Here is a 16,607-nt window from a genome sequence, read left to right on the forward strand (position 1 = left end):
TGAACTGAATAAAACGCTTGATTGTAAAATTTGTGCCTCAGAAGGAGAGAGACAAGACGAAATAGACAGTTAAAATGCGGTTAACATGCAGTGACTTAGAGTAGTATCGCCATTGTTGATTAAAGTTCCAAAAATGAAGCAGTTCTGCGCTGCCAACTGAAGTACGAGTAACTAGTAGTTAAAGTCCTTCGCGAAAAAAAATCTTTTCTATTGAAAGTGATATTCAAGAAATTAACATATGCCCTTTCTTGACTATTTTTTAAAACATTTTTTTTTCCCTTCTGGAAGCTAAACAACCCATAGGACGAAGAATGGATGCAATTTTTAAACCTCTTGTTGTTTGTTTGGTAAAATTAATTGGTACACAAATTTTACGAAAAACCTTCCGTTTTCAGGTGAGATATACTAGTTCTTGCAGGTTGAATTGTTTTTAATCTGAAGAACGAAAACCGCCGGGACAAACAGGCGTCCCGAAAGCCTTTTTCAGGACAGTTAATTCTTTCACTGAAAACCGGGACGTCTGGCAACCCTATACCGGTGCAGAAGAAACCATTCCTGATGCTGTAGTTACTACTTGATGAAGCTACCTTGAGGAACAACACATAAAAGTTCCTATTCTACAGTACATGGCATGGTACCAATTAAGGATTAAACGACTCATAACTTCCCTGGTACCATTCGTCACATAGTGACTTAAGTAATTATTATTTGTTTCCTAGTATACTCATCGCCATAACTTAGATTTTTTCTGAAGGGGGGGCAAGCATTAATACGCGTAATTGGGCCCCTAGAAAAAGTTGTTTGTCTAATTCTTGGGCTCCTCTTTCCGTCGTACTCTTTTGGCCCCCGGAGCCTGTGGGCCCTCCCGCACTGCAAGGTCTGCGGGGCCGTTAGTTCGCCCCTGGGCCCATTCCATACATAACAAATTAATTAAGGGAACAATATTCACAAACCTCAAAGACATATGAATAAATATTATTTCTAGGGCCCCTAACAGTAGACTTTTTTTTTTTTTACTGAAATGGGCCCACAACTAATTTTTGTTTTATTTACTTTTTGTGTGTGCTGTATTTTTTATGTAATTTGGTGAACCTGTTTGATGCTTCATTTATATTTCATGTTCGTATCGTATATAGAGTAAGAAAATTATGCCTTAAAATGGGACCCCCCCTCGAACGGCGAGAAGCTTCCCTGGGGGGGGGGCAGTTGCCCTTCCTGCCTCCCCACAAGTTACGGCCTTGAGTATACTGTATGTGGCCGTTTGTGAAATTTTAATTGAATATTCCGAACATTTTCTAAAGGATTCATATCCGGAGGCTGTTATGGTCACGGCGGAGTTCGAACACCATTTCACTTTATCCCTGCGGGTAGTTAGCTTGCTATATGATACAATGCCCCGTCATCTATGAATTTGTATGATATCTCGTAACAGCTGGCCAAATTTAAAGACGGGTAGCAATCTATCTTGTAATGCAACGCAATACATCGAATCGACGAATTTCGCGGCACTGAAGTGCTCATTAAAAAAAAAAAAAAAAAAAAAAAAACTAGCACCACATTCTCAAATTACACCTTACTCACAACCTTTACGCTGCCGTATTTCACCACAACATGGTGAAGCTGTGGTGAGTCATGGTATGTTGATCACTTCCACATACACTGTCGACCGTTGGCCGCAAGTGGCAAATTGACTTTGATCAGAGACCTTAACAGTTTCAAATATGTTTGTGGCGTGTTGCAATGGAAGTGTATGTTTTCGATCAATACATTCCCTCAGTATGCAAATACAACTAAACTATTCATACTGATCTGTCAACCTTGAATGCGATGTCACTGTCAGATTTGGAGGTTATAGTTGGTTTCTTGCACACTCGAACCGCGTAGTGTCAGTCTTGGTCAACCCGATCTTGTCTAAATATATCTATCAAAGCCATTTGAGATGTACTATAATAATCTTGTTAACAACAGCTAAATAAACACATAACATAGCATCTCACACAAGCAACTACATCATACTCATCGGCTGTTTAAAAATGTTCGCTATTTTCACAAAAATGTATTTTCATGTAACTGCCAATTTTGGATTTAACCCACTATTGGTTATCTGTAAGCGAAGAAAGCTTTCAGATTGTTAGTGTTTTTCTCAATTACGTATTTATGTTGATAAACTTTCCCCGCTGTCTGTGCAACTAAGACAATTCAAAATACGAATGGACCTTGATGCCACTCTAAAGTTTTGTTATTTCAACATTGGATTCACATATTGACAAGATTTTAGCAAATAAACAGCAGGAAATGTCGCAGAGAGTCCATAACAATGACTTTTTCATACAGAACTAGCCTGAACTTGCGCTATTTACACACTTCTAATATGAGCGTGAATCTCCTTCCCAATTCTCATTACATTTGTCCCTTTACGAACACAAGTAAAGGACAGGAAGATTGCCAAAGGAGTGAATTGCTATAGACAAGCATATAATTGTAGTATTTTAATATATAGAATGCTGGGGTGAGTTTGTGGCAAACGTGGATAAGTGATAGATGATCCCAAATACAAGTATTTCTCCTTGTAATTCCATATCCGAGTACGCCTCATTGTGGATTCACAAGCCTTCGAAGTTGCCAGGTTGCCAGGTTGAAAATACGTTTTGTCATTCAGATTAAAGCAAAACGCCTGAAATGTCAATCAACCCGCTATACGTAGCTGTTCTACTGGTTGCCTTTCAAAAGGGTATCAACCTTAAAGTCTTACGAGGAAACGGTCTTAAGTGTAAACAACCGATTTGGCTGGGGTCGGGATATGTGTTACGGGAGACCAAAGTAGGAGACAACGTATTTTGGCGTTTGGGCCTATACGCAGAAATTTCCGAAATATGGGGCCCCAAAGTGGCCCTACATGCTATAACTAGGAAGCGAATGACGTTACTTGTACACAACCGGTTTGGCTGGGATCCGGATATGGCTATTATAAGCTCAAGTCGAAGACATGTAGTTTATCTTCCGACAAAACCTGACAGGGCGGCAAACTTTACTTCCGCCACTGTGCCTGGTTTCCTGACAGCACACGCCGTATCGATTAAATATTAATGTTCACTCTCTTGCACAAAAGTTTACCGCCCGGTTTCCACACATTCTAGCCATAGAAATACAAGCGAAAAACGCAAACATTCTTTCGCTCCGTTGACACCCTCGTGGTCAGCAGATCCCCCTCGACGGCTCGTTCCAGCTGAACATCTGTTCAGAATTGCATGGGTACCACATACGCCAACTTCATCGCCTTATTGAAAATCTACCAATATCGGACCCTGTACATTCGACATTCCTTTTTGTGGGACCTAACAACAAACACAAGTCTCATACCTTTGGATATAACATATTCCAACCCAGGCCAACATTCTGCACCAGTAACGCCATTCGCTTCCTAGTTATAGTATGTAGGGCACTTTGCGGCCCCGTATTTCGGAAATTTCTGCCTATGGGCCCAAACGCCAAATTACGTGTCTCCTACCTTGGTCTCCCTTGACACACATCCGGACCCCAGCCAAATCGGTTGTGTACAAGTAACGTCATTCGCTTCCTAGTTATAGCATGTAGGACCAATTTGGGGTCCCGTATTTCGGAAATTTCTGCGTATGGGCCCAAACGCCAAAATACGTTGTCTCCTACTTTGGTCTCCCGTAACACATATCCGGACCCCAGCCAAATCGGTTGTGTACAAGTAACGTCATTCGCTTCCTAATTATAGCATGTAGGGCCACTTTGGGGCCCCGTATTTTGAAAATTTCTGCGTATGGGCCCAAACGCCAAAATACGTGTCTCCTACTTTGGTCTCTCGTAACACATATCCGGACTCCAGCCAAATCGGTTGTTTTGAACTTAAGACCGTTTCCTCGTTAGTAGCAATATCAAACTAAAAGGGTCTAAACAATGCCTAAAATGTGGAATCGAAATATAAAGACAAGTTTTTTAAAGAAGATCTGACTCAGAACTGGCAAAGTTTCACAAAATTTGGAATCGACCAGCGAAACGGTACGTTTCTAGCACTTGTGGTTTTCGAGATCTCATTGTCGAAAGGATTGGTGACAAACATATAAACTTTTCTAGAATTTTAATATATTGATAAATTCAATAGTGATATGACTGTAAAATTTCAAATCTAAAAATTAAATGCAGTTTTGACTCATTAAGTTTGCATTTTTTTAAAGAAATTATTATTTCAATAATAAAGAACATTAATAACAAATACTTGAATTAAACTGAGTGTTGTGCTTTCTATTTTGCCGGCCCTCAATAATTCCCTATCTTTTGCTGATCCGCCGGTAGTGGATCTAGCCTGGGACCGGGGGCATATCCCCCCAGTTTTTTGAGTGACTTATATTCTTGAAAGTTTATAGTAAACACATGATATTCCTATCATAGTATGGGGGTCTGGTTAGCTCCCCAGTTCCTATCTTTTAGATCCACCTCAGTGATCTGCAAATATCGTTAATGTTGAAAACCAGAGATGTAAACAATACATTATGATATAACTCGTGACAGTACATGATTTGGTTGTAAGAAGTTATTTTATAAAATATTGAAACCTTCTTGTTAATAGCCCACCCTGGATTTCCAATAGAGAGTAATTAATCCCATTATTTTTTCTTTGTTCATTATCTTCTAATGAATCCTATAATGCTACTATCAGAACATGCATGTATAATCTGCGCAATTAAAAACCATGCTACACTACTCTTTCTTTGCCATCGGCATTATGTTAACGATGTACAAAATGGCCGTCAGGTATATCACTCTCAGCATCAATCACTTCCTACATAAACACATCCAGCTGAAGAGTGTGATATGTTTTCAAAATACACTCTCCTCTTTGTAAATAACAAAACTAATTGCTCACCTGAAACTTTATGTTGTTCTTGGTTGTTAAAGAAGCCTTTACCGCCATTTTATGCTAAAACACCGCCGCGGGGCTGAATTGGAAATGTTTCTTTTCCACTTACCTGCAAAACAAGATGAAAATTACATTAACGAAATAGAATTTTAGCAGCTATTTAAAAAGGACATCTTACATAAAACATGCAAAATTACAACTATAAATGAAACACCTCTACCGTTAGTCTGTCACAGCAGTAAAATCAGTCCCGCTGCCGTTATAGAAATGCTATGCATTTTAGTCAGTGTCACAATAAAATACCAGCTTGAGGTAGCTACTACCAGGAGCATACACAGTCATAATTTTCTGTAAATTTACTTTATTTTAGGGGTATTTTTTTACAAATTTTAATATATTTTCCCCCCATATTGAATTTGGACCTCCCAAAAGCTTTAGACCCTGCCGAAAAAAAATCCTACATACATGCTCGAGTACTACAAACTATATTGCAATGTTTTGTTCTATAGAATCTAAATGATAAGTCTGGGATTTGAACCCTACACCTTTTATTACAAAATAAAGTCTTATATATAAATTTACAAAGTTTTCCTATTACAAAGTCTATTATAAAAATGTACTTTCCAGTGTGTGAAGATCTTCGACACTTAAGGCGACCTCTAATTTTAAGGTTATATGTCTTCAGCGGTATAGTCCAGAGCAGCGTCAGACGGTAATTAGAAGATATCTCTTTTGCTCATCGCAGCCACAGGTGATTAACGGAATATTCTGTTGCTTATGGCAGCTTCAGGAGTAGGGATTAAAGAAAATCTCCGTAACTCATAGCGGTCTCCGGCGTCAGTTTAGGTAGGTTAGCGATCACCACTGCCACTGATGCCCCTGTCCTCTTGAAGTTCTTTTTTAATAGACGTCCTCTTGAAGCGGAGGCCCATGAGGGAAGGTCGGCTATCTTCGTTTTCCTTCCGAAACTTTTTTGTCTTCCTGGTGACTTCCTTCCGTCGTCTGCTGTTGTTTATGTTTGAAAACCATAACAAGCGTTCGTAGTATGAGCATATGTTTATAGTAAAAACACGCAGTTGCTTGTGTGTGAGGGTATGGAACCTTACGATATTGAAAAAAAGTGTTTCAAACGGTTCGTCCGTTTCCCATGATGCGATTAAGATGACTTCCTTATAAACAGCAAACACCTTAGCTTGTGATTCACGCTAAATCCTAATAAATACACTTACGCTAACAGATGTCGCTATCTGTGCAATCGGTAGGTGATTTGCTAATTTTAAACTACTGCGAAGATTTAATTGCAGGGTACAAACAGCCTCGCTGCTGCCATCCCCAGTAAATATTCAACAATCGAGCAATTCAAAGGTGGTCATTTTCGATGTAACCCTTTTCCTCCAGAGGTCCCAGAGAGGCTGAACTTGGTCTTAAACTGCATCAGAAGTGTCGCGATTGAAATCAACCACCCCGGAAACTATGGATTCAACACTTTTATGAAAATGATCTATAATTACCAATAAGTCACCCCTTTCTGACTCGCCCCTAAGTACGCTATCAAACTGGAGGCAGTACTTGGACATAAAATACATCGAAACTGTTACAAATCAACTTAGGGACCCCTAAATTATAGGTTGAAACGAATATAGCTTGTTTTCGATTATTTGTACGCAGTGGCGTATTTACGATTTTGTTTCGGGGGGGGGCTTTGCTAACTTTCGGAGGGAGGGGCTTTGCCTGAAAATGTGAAAATTCTGCAAGATATTTCATACACTTTACTATAGTAAGATTTCGGGGGGGGGGGATTAAGGCCGAAAGTCCACCCCCTAAATACGCCACTGTTTATACATGTCACCAATTCGCCCCCAAGAGGTGCTAATAGGGACTATACTTGGACTTAAACAGCATCGGGTGCATCACAATTCACCTTAGCGATCCGAAAATTACGCATTCGACACTAATATCGTTCGTTTCCAATCATTTGTATGTGCTCCCCCTTCCACCTTCCCGTGCTAGGGGGTCTTAACATCACACAGGGCCGGTCCTAGGCATTTTGCCGACCCGTGCAATGGCATTATTTGCCGTCCCTCCTCCTTTTCTCCAGAAAGAACAAATGTTAAAAGCCACGATTCTAAGTATGCTACTCCATCATCAACAACAACAACAAAGGGAAGAGAGAAAGTGCACTCGCACTCTGAAAGGCCTGAACACTACATATACAAACTCATTATGTCTGTTTTTCTTGAAATAATAATCTGTTAAGTTAGTGAAATATAAAGCAAACATACCTGCAGACGAAAGATGGTAATCCTATATTTACAGAATTCAATATCGAGCGTCAATCTCAATATATCAGTTTACAATTCCAGTGCAACTAGCTCTTTTATCTTTATTTCTTAATTTTCCTTCTACACTTGTTAAAAACATTTTTAAAAAACTTATTTCCACCTTCAGTGATAAAGAACTTGTTTGTAACAAAGACAAGACTAGTTTTAATATAAAAACTGCGATAACTAACTAAATGGAACAGGTGTTCGCTACTGTTCGAGAATTGTGTTCTTCTTCTATTTGACAACAATCAAGCAATTCATGCTGGGATTTGTTTGACCATTTGCTTTAGCACTGTACATGTTACCTTAAACTACTGCGATCTAAACAGGATTTATGAACATAGTGTTCAAACAGAAGGCAGGCTTAGTAAATTTAACTACCATCATCATGAAGTCTGTTTCCAACAAGAAATATTTATTTTTTAAATAGTATAATTACGACCAATTTTGCCGCCCCGTATAAATGCACGTATTTCACATACGGTAGAGCCTGCCTTACCAACATTGTAATCTTTTCCTGATTGTAAGTAGTCAAATTTATGTAGAAAGTTCGGTTAAAATTACTCCAGACGTTCCAGAGTTATGCTAAAACACATACATACATATATAGATTTAAATAGATAGAATACCTAGAATACGGTACCGCCCTATATATATATATATATATATATATCGAGTGTTCTAATGATGGCGCCCACGGACCACAGAGCACTTTTCTACAGGCCAAAATAAACCGAAAATGTTATATGATGGTATGCTCTTCGGGGCCTCCTTCAGCCGCTATGGGAAATCAAAATTTCACAATATGGCAACGTTGCAGATTAACTTGGAGCCATTGGCATTACTCTACGAATACAACAAGCAGTTGACTCGATTGCTACACTAATAAGTCATTGTTAGTGTCAATATCAACTTTCGCTGCTATCTGGAAATAATTGATATAACTATTTGATAAGATTGGTAGATCTAATCTATGGTTCTTTATTGCAATGTTGCCACACAGTGCAATTTGTGTCTCCAGACGAGGACTCGAATATATATATTTTTTGCTTTATTTTGAAAATGCCACTCGCCTGCTCGAAAGTGGCGAGTACTTTTTTTTTTTAACATTTGGCGAGTGTAAACAGTGTGACTGCCAAATGATCTGCAGATTATATATATATATATATATATATATATATATATATATATATATATATATATATATATATATACTACAGTCAATAAGTTTAGCCCTTAAGGGATCCGGGGTTTTGGGGGTATTTTTTAGACTTTCAGTCAAGCAGTTACTGCATCGTCACTATTTATCCTAGGATCTTGGTTTATACCTCATTCTCTTCAGAATGAAGCTGGCTTTCAAATGGTACCACTTGCATGCCCATATTGTATACCAGAAGAGGAAAAATTGAATGTCAAAGGGAAAATTTCGGAGGGAATTTTTTTCACACTTTGGGCCCCTTCAGAATAGAACTGCCTTTCAGACGGTATGACTCACGTGTCTCCATCATGTATCTAAGGCGGGAAAATCCCGAAGAAAGGGATTTTTGGTCTAAATATCCTCTTTTTCAACTTTTGCCCTTCTGAACCCCCCTGTTTTAACGCAGAAATCTGAAAAAAATCTGGTAAATACTACTCGGTGGACTGAATGTTTGTGCACAATTTCGATCTTGTACGTGCAAAAATAAGCCCACCAAAAATACTGAAAAAGTCCAATATTCCCCTATACAGAAGTATATTTTGATAAAAATTCCCTGAGACATCCCTAATTACCCTAGAGTCATGTTTCGCCCATCATTTTCTTCAGAATAGAACTGCCTTTCAGACGGTACGACTCACGTGTCTCCATCATGTATTCACATCTGTGGAAGCAATTAACGAAAAATGCCCAGAAATACATTCATACTCAGTAAACATGAGTTCAAAGCGTCGGAAATGGAAGGATTATCGACAAGAACACGAAAGCCATTGCCAATTCACCAATAATACTCCCTCAAACCGATGCAATATGATGTGCACGTTTGCATACCGATAAGGATGCAACAACTGAGGTCAAGTTGAAATTGTGCAAGGGGACTCACTAAGAAACTGGGTAAACTAAATGAATGTCAGTAGTGGGATCGTATGATCGATATTGAAATGTGGCCAATGTGTGTGTTGATATCAACATGTAGCTAATGGACAAATGTCAACATGTCCCATTATTGCTGGGACACCGTCCCACGTGCGAAAAATAGGAAAATAACTACTCAGGTCTTGAATCTGAGGCCTTGGGCTCCCAGTAGGATTTGGAAACTGCGACCACACGAGCGAAAGCAAGCGCTCTAGCCCTGAGGCTTCAAGGGAGCCTCACTTTCTCTGTATTCATTTCTTTAAGGAGTACCCACTTTGTTTGGCAAGCGCTCTTGTACAGCTTCTCTACATACATGTGTTTCATTTTGTTACTCCTACTGCACAGTTGTAAACAATCAGAGCTTTAAGACGTTTCTTCCTATTTCTCATGTCGTTTTATTTTCCATATGTATGGTGTTCCAGCAGTAGTGTTACATGTGCCAAATTGGTTCATTTTCGTCTTTGTCTTGGCATGTGCACTGTGTGTAAGATACGAATTTCTGGAGGTACTTTCCTATATTTCCAGTACGTCATATGTCCCAGAAGACGTGCGACATGATACAAGTTTGTTATTTTCACGCTCTATCAGAATTTGAACCATGGATTAAGAGATATCTTTTCATATGTGTCGACTGTGGGACAATGTCCCAAACAAAGAGGGACATTGATACAATCGTGTTCTAATTACGTTCTATCAAAAAGTGCACCAGAGGTAATAGCAGAATGTACAATGGTATTTTCCTTCTTTTCGCACGTGGGATGGTATCCCAGCAGTGGTGGGACATGTTGACATTTGCCTATTATAGTACTCGCGCCCAGTTGTGAAGCTTGGGCTCTAAACCAATCATAGCAATATTTTGCTTGAGCTCCGATGCATCGGAAAGCTTCGGTGCAATTCGTGGAGCCGCTTCCCGAGCGCATACTTGGAGAAACGTCAAACAGCTGAAATTCACTAACAATGTTGCCAAACTTTGAAGCGATAGTAAATGAGTATTTAAGAAAGCATTAAAAAACTGCCAATAATAACACTGCACAACAACCACTGTAACAATTATTCTAAAATGGTAACAGTAACACAAATAGTAACAACGAAAATATAACGCAATAAAAAAGACAATTAACTGAGTCGTGAACTTGGCGCCAATCTCACAACACTGTACTCTCGGGAGATGTTTTCCGTGTAGCACGAGAGACGACACTGACAAAAATTGATGGGTGGGGGTCGACGACCGGAACACACCCTCGCGTTCTATTGGGTGGTGAAATCGGTAGATCTAGATCAAGCTTCACGACTCAGCGCGAGTACTACAGTTACATGTTGATATCAACACACACATTGGCCACATTTCAATATCGATCATACGATCCCACTACTGACATTCATTTAGTTTACCCAGTTTCCTAGTGAGTTCCTGTGCACAATTTCAACTTGGCCTCAGCTGTTGCATCCTTATCGATATGCAACCGTGTACACCATATTGCATCGGATTGAGAGAATACAGGGTGTCCGAGAAGTCCTTCCCTGATTACAGAAACTGATAACTCAGGCTAGTAATAAGATAGAAATATGAAACTGGTGTTGAATTGTTTACAAACTATAAAAGTTTTTCTCTGTGTTAGGTTTGTTATGTTTTAGCAAGTCTCAATTTTGTTTGTTTTAGGTTTGTAGTACGTAAGTAAGAAGCCCAAGAAGCCATGCCAACCAACCAGGAGAAGGCACAGTGTGTCCTGTGGTCAGTGGAGTAGTGAATCGCCATAATGTACGCATTTGGGGTTCAGAACCCCCCAGGGAGGTCAGCGAATAACCGCAGTCGTTGCATCGATCCCTCCAGTGATGTTGGCTAATGTGTGGATGGAAATTGAATATCGCCTAGATGTGCTACGTGCTACCAAGGGTGCTCATGTGGAAGTGTACTGATGTGACCAAAACTTTTATAGTTTGTAAACAATTCAACACCAGTTTCATATTTCTATCTTATTTCTAGCCTGAGTTATCAATTTCTGTAATCAGGGAAAGACTTCTCGGACACCCTGTATTATTGCTGAATTGGCAATGGCTTTCGTGTTCTTGTCGCTAATCCTTACATTTCCGACGCTTTGAACTCACGTTTACTGAGTATGAGTATATTTCTGGGCATTTTTCGTTAATTGCTTCCACACATGGGTATCACCCTGCTTCATCTGTTGTTTTCTACCGACACTACAGATGTATTCCTAGAGCATTTAAGTACAAATTCGCTACATTAAATACTCAGAACATCACTGTTGGCCAGCATCCGTACCTGGCGATTATGCAACCACACACAACGGCATGAAGGTGTCCGCCATTTTGTATTTGTCCCAGATATCGACTTAATACAAACGAATTATTGTTACCTGGTAGAAACCCTATCAATTCATATCCATTTAGACCAATTTTCATTTGGCAGATTATAAGGAATTCCCTACGTTCCTTTGGGGAATCCCTTGCGCGTGAATGGTAGAATTGTGAAACATGCAAAATTCAATACAGCAGGTATGACTTCTTCAGTGAATTTTTTACCCGCCCTCTTTACGTTGGATAGTTTCCGAACTATTGGCGTCCGAAAGTCCTTTTCCCACGCTTTCGAACCCTTGTAGATCCGAAACTATGTCCGATAGCCGAAAGTCAAGAGAACTTTTTTCTTGTCTCAGTGGGAGGAGTCACCTCCCAAGAGTTGTAACACTTATTTTGCAACACCCGATATATATAAGTACAATCAATAACTCCCACAGATTTAGGGCTTTATCAACAGACACATTTATTTGATATTACGCTATATTATTTGATGAACAACATTTTCGCTATATGAGGAAGTCATAGCCAATGGTTTGTAAACACTAATACAACAACCACGATGTTTTTTAGAGTAAACATGATAAAAAAAAAAGAAACGAAATCCAAACGAGGTAACTAAACCATGGTTAATCCAAGTGAACAAAAAAGAATACATGAATAGGAACGATATAATAAAAGATACATCAAAAGAAACCACGTTTTTGTAGTCGAAAAACCGACCCACATATTCACACACACACGAACAGATGCAAGGGAATTCAATGTATTCATATTAAAACACGTTACAGAGATGTAAATATTGTAGAATTGGTGTTGCATCCCGCAAGAGAAACCAATACTACTTTTTGGATATTCATACCAGCAAGCTTTTTTGTCGGTTTTAGCAATTTTGTGGGAATTCATGTACACAGGATAAATAGTTTTCATTATACTAGGTTTTTGGTTTAACAAATAAGTTAAATGTTCTACAAACACTTTTTAACCTGTCAGTAATGCATATGGCTACGAAATGAATATACAGTAATAATGGGACATAACTTACAGTGGTGGCAATTGTGTGACAAAACTAGGCGATAGCTGGTTAGAAAGGACGGGGGGGGGGGGGAGGTATACTGAGTCTACATGAGGGAATAAGTTAATGACCTGCTTGAGCCTACCTGTCTTCGTTTAAGCGGTAATTGTAAATTCACAAATTAAATTACAATGAAATTTCGTATTTTATTCTACAGGGTGTTTCACAAAGAATAATCTGAATTGAAATTTAAACAGTACAATACTATAGAACACAAACATTTCAGATTAATTTTATATTACATGAGTAACAATGCTGCAATGTGTTGTTCTTATATGCTAATAATACATAAGAGCAAACAAGAAAAACAGATGGCAGCACTGTTACTCATGTAACGCCAGACTATTCGTAGATATACAAAACTATTTTCGTGATCGAGTACAGAAAATATAGTACGTTATTCGTTACTTGGTATAAATGCGAACTATACTGCGTAAAGCTTTGTTCATAGCAAACAACAAAAACAATGCAAATTCTCACTGCCATTTGCTAGTTACTTTTGATTTGCTCAGAAGGCAATGTTCTTGGCGTTGAATTAACACAGAAGAAACACGCTAAAGTGGCAGTCAAATTGTGTTGTTTTAACACCTCACTTCTTGCTATTTACCAATGAATCTGAAAGGTGTAAAAATACTTGGAACATTTGGTTGAAAAATGTAAAGAAACATGAGAACTGAAAGAAGCACATTAACACTATGCTGAATTTAGCTAATGTGAACACCAGATACGCACCCACGTGGGAGGGCCATCGGCTCCGAATCCTCCTCTCCCAAAACTTCTTAACTCGACATATTATTTGTAGACACTTCCATAATAAGTAAAACCTGTCTTTAGCGGAATCAAACGGGACTTTCAACCCGTCAACAATCAAATTTTTTGTTAAAGATAGGTTTCCAGTTAACGAATGTAGACCTATGCAAAACACTGCATGTATATCGGGTCAATCCATCCAAAATGATCGAGAAAAAAGAAAAATTGCCACTCGACCTTTTCAAAAAATCTAATTTTTTGATGAATGTTTATCCTATATCGGGGTACTTCAAAATCACAATTAGTTTTTTTTTTTTTTTTTTTTTTTTTTTTACAACATCCCATGGCGACGTAACAGCTGCCGCCATTATTCGCTTTTTCGATTTTAGGCGTTTACGTTGTTTTGAATATTTCAGCATTTATTTGTCCTAACAAACTGAAAATTTGTTTGACGTCTTCAACTCGTGCAGAGCTAAAACTTTGATCTCTCAACATTTTTTCTTAAAAATATTTGAAGGGGGTGAAATCAGGGCCTACAGTAGCAACATTTTTCGACATTGAAAACATGTTTGGGAAGAGGAAACAACTGATGTAGAGGTCTGATTTTGTATGTGCATGTAGTCAGAAGTTAATACACAAAAATTTACAGACCTGTAGCTGCTCCCAAAGGTCTGAAAAAAATCGTAAAGTTGTGGAATTATGCCAATTTAGCACATTTCACTGTCAAATATCTCCAATGGGCCTGGATAAAAAATCTGAAACTTTCGGAATAGTTAGTCCTTTAGTATACCATAATACACAACAAAGCGCGTTTTGTGTTTTGAGCAGAAGGGAGTCAAAGTATTAAGTAATGACGTCATACTCTAGAAGGTGTTTTGTTCATAAAATCTACCGGAAATTTGTTGTTGTGAAATAAAATAACGTAGAATGAATAGTTAGTCTAGTCAAGGTTCTTAAGCTCGTTTCTTTCCTCTAGTTGTAACCTGCCGTATCAGACCCACAGCAACACAGAATGTCGGTATCAGCAGAAGGCGAGGAAAGTCAAAATGCACCCTTGACATTTTTCTAACCCAAAGAGGCATTATTGTTAAGTGTGGTGTTACCAAGTTTAAGGAGATGCTTACAACTACGTCCTTGTTATTTGCAATTGCTACAAGCTCTAAAGCCTATAGACTACAGTTTACGTGTCAACTTTCCAAATGAAATGTTGCTGCATGACAATGAAGATTTTCTGGATCGTGTCATCTTAAGTGATGAATCGACGTTTCATCTAAGTGGCAATGTGAATACTCATAGTGTTCGCATCTGGGGGTCAGCAAATCTCCACGAGATGATACAACTGCAACGAGATTCCCTTAAATTGAATGTGTTTTGAACCATCCCGGCGGAAAGTTTATGGATATTTCTCACCTATCGACTCGATGTGTGTCGTGTGACGAATAGTGTTTATATTAAACACTTGTAGCAAAAACTGTTTGAATTGCTCTTTCATCTGATGTATTATTTATAATTGTAGCTTAAGTGTAATAAATGCTACAAGGACTTCAGTCCTCGATATTCATTTTGAAACATCCTGTACATAGAGATCAAAATTTAAACTGTAAATGGTTGATTTGTACCACTTGCGATATTAATATAGACGATTAAGACAGATAATGGTACCTTTTCTTAGAACGTTAAATTGATTCCAAAAAAGTAGTTTTCCATTATCTTATCATTTTTGCTCTACATAGATCAATATTGAAACCAGAATTTTTAGTAGATTTCTATCACTTTCGGTAAGGACGCGGATGAAATGTACAGTTGGGACGGTTGATCGATCGTACTTGCGAATGATACTTTACGATTACCTTAAGAGCCTGCCTCACTAAAAATAATACAAAATTTACCATTTGCTTTTGCTTGTATTTCATAAGTGAAAGGAGATAATGAAATGTAACTTATTACCTCAATCATAGATAATGTTATTCTACAACAGAAAATATGAACCTGAAGAATTTTTAGTGTTGCCATTCATATAAAAATTACAGTGTTGCCAGAATAACAACTCCCCCAAGATCTAAGTTAAGGCAGCGATTAGAGGAACGACCTCAACTGCATTTGATTACGTATCATGTTGTTTTGGAATCATGTAAACTACTTTTTAAATAATAGTTGTATTTAGTTTGTAATAAACAAAATAGTTTTAACATACAGTTATTTAAATTAAGTAATAATGTTATTTAAAACTACAACAAAACAATACATTATATCAGTTTCCTCGTGATCAAATATCAACTACGCTAAATAAAATTCAATATAACCGTGCAGATACAAATTAGAAATTAATGAACGAATCTATAGGGTTTTGCTTCCTGACCTCTCAGGTTGAAAAACCTTATTTGAACACATTTCTTTATCTTCAAAGGCCAATGGTCTGAAAATGTTCAGCTTTATCGGAGGATCTTTGGATATGTCCTTATTTTTCTTTTCTTTTTACAGTAAACAGCGGTAAACCGAGGAGTAGCGAAGGAGCTTGTGGTCAGCGGCGAAGCGTACTATGAGGCTCTGAGACCGGGCCTACCCTGTTTTCAGGCCCGATCCAGGAGGGTCTAGGGGGCCGGGCTAGGGTTACCATATACTCATGAGTGAAAAGCATGGACAAATGTGGTCAAAAAGCAGGACATATTTAAGAAATCATTGAAGCCAATTTTTTTTCCGGCAAAATTAACAAAATATACAAAATTGCCATATAACAAAATGGTATATACTAAATTAAATGCAGTAATCTGACTTCAGCATAGAGCTTACTTATTTGTACTTTTCTGACGAGCCATTTTTTTCAGCAAGTCCCTACTCTCAAAAAGGTATACTAATTATAAAACTGACTGCATGTGAAATTTTTGAAATTGAACTTCGTACAAACCATCCATTTTACACTCTCAGCCTATTGCGCTCTTTTGTCCCCTGAGCACCCACTAAAGAAAAATTCTTTCAACGTTTGCACTATGAGCAGGAATTGAAAAGAAAAATGAACACAATCTTAATAGTTCAGAAAAACATTCAATATTACAGATATTGAAATAGTTTGTCCACTTTTTATGTATTGGTATATCAATGAATGTTTTGTCTTGCTTCTTTACTACTACGTAGTTTTTCAAATTTACA

The sequence above is a fragment of the Thermobia domestica genome, chromosome 14, assembly GCF_964235325.1.
Source record: "Thermobia domestica chromosome 14, izTheDome1.hap1.1, whole genome shotgun sequence".
NCBI lineage: Eukaryota > Metazoa > Arthropoda > Insecta > Zygentoma > Lepismatidae > Thermobia > Thermobia domestica.